Here is a 5,296-nt window from a genome sequence, read left to right as displayed (position 1 = left end):
CAGACCACCCAAAAGGTCACATGTTCCAGGTCACCCAGCAGGTGCACAGGCAGAGTACACCAACTGTCACATTTTCCAGAGCACAATGGTGATGCATAGTGAATGGCAGGCAAACGGCAGAAGCCAATATATTTCTGCAGATCTATGGACCAAGAGCTTTAATATGGTATATGATGCTCCGCTCAGACAACAGCATCACAGAAATAAGTCACTCATAACAGCCATCCTTCTGCTATTAATATATAGATAATTAGAATAGTAATTAATATGTATACAGCTCCAGCTTATTCCATAATAGTGTACAATGTACAGGTAGCTTGCAGCTCGGCCAGGCTACGTCATTAAATCCGTATGTACGGCGCTGCAAAACACTTGTGGCGCCCTATAAATAAAATGTAATAATAATTAAATAGATTATTTTATTTATTTATTTATTTATTCAATTTGCATCCTCAATTTTAATACAGAGACAGTTGTGGCCCTCCTCTCTGTCTTGGCCCGACACTGAAGTCCCGGTAGCCCTGTATGATTGTCAGGGCCATAGAGAGATTTGCTGGGCCCCGGGGGTGTGGGCTAATCACAGGTGTGACAACGCCCCCTTTTAAAAACACATGTAAAAATGTAAAACTTACTGTTAATAAGCTGCAAAGCTGCCCTGGGTCTGCACAGGGGAGCGGGGAGGGGGGGGGGTGCACCCGTCAGCCAAGCACAGATCTCAGGAGGGCGCGATGAGTACGATTTGCAGGCAGAAACAACTGCTGCACTATGCAGGAGCAATCTCCCTGGACTCACCGTACCCCAGAAAACAGCAGCATGTGCTGGGCTTGGCGGAGAAGCTGTGGCTGGCTGACAGGTAAGAAGGAAAGGTGCAGACCCAGCCCCCTTCTACCAGCCCAGGCCCCCCTCTTGGCACCACTGATTATTGTCAGACCTTAGATACTTACAGATAACATTGGTTTGATATAGATGTATGCCAATATATTGTTCAAAAATTCGTTTTTCATTTTATTATTTTGTTAATTCATTGTTTTCTTTAATTCAGTATATTTTCGACTTCATTTTCAAATACAAAACTTTTTTTTCACCTTTAGACCTTTAGATGTATTAGTTTGTACACCCCCTTCTGCAACTTTTCCAGCTGTTTTTATTCTTCCTTATTTCTGTGCTCTTCAGTGCTGTTTTCTTTGGACCAGTTAAGGCACCTACACATTTAGCGATGTGCATGAGCGATATGAACGATCTCGTTCATTAATGAATGAGAAATCGTTCATATCGCTCAGTGTATATGTACCAACGATGAATGATGCGCATCCCCACGGTCGCTCATCGTTGGTTTTCCGTCGTTTTGCAATGCAAGTCAATTTGGACGATATCGAGATCGATCATTGTCCACATTGAATACATCGCCAAGTGAGTAGGGCCCTTTAGTGTTGCTTATTTGGGCTGCCTGCGAGTTACAAAATAAAAGCTGCCCTCTGACTATAAGGGGTATTTACTAAAGTGTGTGTTTTTTTAAGTGGAGATGTTGCCCAAAGCAAACGAATTAGAGTCCACTTATCATTTATCTAGCACCCTTCTAGAAGATAATAGCTAGAATATTGGGGGGGAAATTCAGAGTTGACCGCAGCACCAAATTTGTTAGCAGTTGAGCAAAACCATGTTCACTGCAGGGAGGGGGGTGGGGGGGGACAGATATAACATGTGCAGAGAGAGTTAGATTTGGGTGGGTTATTTTGTTTCTGTGCAGGGTAAATACTGACTGCTTTATTTTTACGCTGCAATTTAGATTTCAGTTTGAACACCCCCCACCCAAATCTAACTCTCTCTGCACATGTTACATCTGCCCCACCTGCAGTGCACATGGGCCCTCATTCCGAGTTGATCGGTCGCAAGGCGAATTTAGCAGAGTTACACACGCTAAGCCTACGCCTACTGGGAGTGTATCTTAGCTTCTTAAAATTGCGACCGAAGTATTCGCAATATTGCGATCACAAACTACTTAGCAGTTTCAGAGTAGCTTCAGACTTACTCTGCCTGTGCGATCAGTTCAGTGCTTGTCGTTCCTGGTTTGACGTCACAAACACACCCAGCGTTCGCTCAGACACTCCCCCGTTTCTCCGGCCACTCCTGCGTTTTTTCCGGAAACGGTAGCGTTTTCAACCACACGCCCCTAAAACGCCGTGTTTCCGCCCAGTAACACCCATTTCCTGTCAATCACACTACGATCGCCGGAGCGATGAAAAAGCTGTGTGTAAAAATACTATCTTCATTGTAAAATTACTTGGCGCAGTCGCAGTGCGAATATTGCGCATGCATACTAAGCGGATTTTCACTGCGAAGCGAAGAAAAATACCGAGCGAACGACTCGGAATGAGGGCCATTGCGCATGCGTACTAAGCGGATTTTCATTGCGATGCGATGAAAAATACCGAGCGATCAACTCGGAATGAGGGCCATGGTTTTGCCCAACTGCTAACAAATTTGCTGCTGCGATCAACTCTGAATTAGGCCCATTATTGGTTGCTATGAGAAACATCCCCACTTCTAAAAACCTGCACTTTTAGTAAACATACCCCTAACTGTGTCCAACACAGAGGGTGCAGCAGAGGTAATACATCTGGGGACAGCAAGAATAAACCACAGTGATCGTACAATTACATGGCTGAAAAGCACAGAAGGGAGACAGCATAATAACGGAATCTATTTAGCAAAAGTTGACAGAGGATATTTAAAAGCTGCTCATTTATCGAAACATAACAATGGGAAAATACCTTAAGCATTGTGCAGTGTAGTAGTTTTCCATTACATGGGGTACATCAAACATATAGATAATAGAAACTTAGAGTGGAAATAAACCTATTTGCAAAGAGAACAAGCACCATATTTTTTTATTTCAGGTGATTTCTCAGAGATCTCCGCAGGTGACACAGGCAACGGGAAACTTAGCGACAAGGACTCACCTGAGGGAGTGTCCTCTGCGTTACTGAGAGTGGTGACCAGAAAGAAGACCATAAGTGATGAGGACAACATTGCGGATTCAGGGATTCTGCTTCAACAATACACTGACACCTTCCTATCTTATTCTGCTTTCTGTGCATTACGCATTCGCTATTTATAGGCTGGTAAGATGTTTTCTTAATAATTACTTTACATTTTTATTATCTGATTAATAAATTAAAAACAATTCCTGGTAACTGCACCCTGTGATAAGATTACCCCTTATCACTCTTTTCTGTCGCGGGCAAACACAAGTATCTTCCAGCTGCTGTTATTAAGCTTAAAATAATAGGAAGATGACTGCGACCAGGATCTTAGGTCAGCACAAGGGTGAGGTGAGAGCGGGGTGCGGGGCTACTTGTAAAATAATGGATTGTTCCTCTTGGCATCCCTCCTCACCTGTAATACTGACTGTCATGTATCGCTTATATGCATAGTTGCCTACCCTCCCTCATTCTGCAGGAGACTCCCTGAAATAATAACAATCTCCCTGACTCCCTGAATAGTCCAGCAATCTCCCTGATTGTAACTTATCCCTATTATATAGCTGTTACATTCTTGGGGGAAAAAATAAATTAGAGATATATCCATTCAAATGGGATCATCAGTGCCATTTCCCTGCATTGGTTATAAGGCACAAGGGCCCTCATTCCGAGTTGATCGCTAACTGCCGTTGTTCGCTGCGCAGCGATCATTAAAAAAAATGGTAAAACGGCGCATGCGCCGCAATGCACATGCGTGGCGTACGGGAACAAAGAGCATTGTTGTTTTACACAGGTTCTAGCAACGATTCCATTCGCACAGCCGATCGCAAGGAAAGATTGACAGGAAGTGGGAGTTTATGGGTGTCAACTGATCGTTTTCTGGGAGTGTTTGGAAAAACGCAGGTGTGTCCAGGCGTTTGCAGGGCGGGTATCTGACGTCAATTCCGGGACCTTCATCGCAGCAATCATCGCACAGAATAAGTAACTACAGGGATGGTCTTGTTCTGCACAAAATGTGTTTGTAACCGCTCGGCTGCGCAGGCGTTCGCACTCCTGCAAAGTGAAAATACACTCCACCGTGTGCGGCAACTATGCGTTTACACGGCTGCTAAAAGTAGCTAGCGAGCGATCAACTCGGAATGAGGGCCAATGATCCCTATGGCTACACGCATTTTTAATTAGAATTCTGATGGCCACTTGCAGTATATGTGTATACAATATACTAACTTTGGGGCTCATTTGCGCTTGGATGTAAGTCATTTTCATAACACGCCTCTCATATGTAGCAGAACATTTTCATACCGATAGGTGTTACTTTCACAATCTCCCTGAAATGCTTTTTCAAAAGTAGGCAAGTATGCTTATATGTAAATCTATTTAGATACCATATTAATTGAAAACATACTTGTGATTGGATGTAACTTTGAGAACCCTAACCAGTCATAATCAGTGGTAATCCAATCTATTATAAGATCTGATTGTTAACCCCTGATGAAGTCCTAACGGACGAAACGCGTTTGGTTTTGCGATTTCGGATTCATAAAGCCTTCACCACAAGCATCTGGTTGGAGATATCTCTCTTTAAATTTCTGATTGTGATCACCTGATTGTAAACTCCTCACATCAATTGAAATATGTGTTTATATAAGATTGTTACATCATTTTACTGAAATTTTAGTAATTTGTACCTAAGACGAATGTTTAAGTTGTAAATGTCGTCTGTTTGTGTATGAATAAAAGCTTTTAAACATAGTTATTCTAAAGGCGTATTGGCTCCCACTAGAACCTTTTTCCTTTTCATATCTACTCTTTATACCCCGTCTGACAGAGGGTATTTCTTAGTGGTTTGAGACTAGTGGTATAGCGCAGATAAAAGGTTACTTTTTGTTTTAATGCTTATATGTAAGCTTATGACTGTACGCTGCTCTTAATGTAACCAGGTTCTCATAGATTCTATACCCTATTTCTTGTTGTCAGGGTACCCAGCCGGCTGAGGAACCCTGATTGTTAGCGCCGGCGACTGATGAAACATCCTGGGACTTTCCTTACCAACAGCCGGCTATGTTGTCTCGAAAGTGGACAATATACATCAGAGGGATGTGGACAATGGACTTCGCGGGGTCTATTTATGAAGCAGTGAAAAGAGTGGAGAAGTGAGCAACCATTGGCAACCAATCAGCTGCTCCGTACAATTGTATAGTATGCAAATTATAAATGTTACTTCAATGCTGATTGGTTGCCATGGGCAACTTCTCCACTGGCTCACTTCTCCGCACTTTTCACTGCTTTATGAATAGACCCCCGTGTTCCTTAAG

At 42.9% G+C, this 5,296-nt stretch overlaps 1 long non-coding RNA gene across 1 annotated transcript; it reads left to right on the top strand.

The window, feature by feature from the left end:
• Nucleotides 1-781: 781 nt before the first annotated feature.
• On the top strand, nt 782-4,733 carry LOC135002160 (uncharacterized). The gene is made up of 2 exons (XR_010203441.1): nt 782-853; nt 2,898-4,733. It is a non-coding gene; the product is annotated as an uncharacterized LOC135002160 (long non-coding RNA).
• The last annotated feature ends 563 nt before the right edge of the window (nt 4,734-5,296 follow it).

This window comes from Pseudophryne corroboree, unplaced genomic scaffold (genome assembly GCF_028390025.1).
Source record: "Pseudophryne corroboree isolate aPseCor3 unplaced genomic scaffold, aPseCor3.hap2 scaffold_1718, whole genome shotgun sequence".
NCBI classification, from domain to species: Eukaryota; Metazoa; Chordata; class Amphibia; order Anura; family Myobatrachidae; genus Pseudophryne; species Pseudophryne corroboree.
This window is presented reverse-complemented; position numbering and strand designations above follow the sequence as displayed.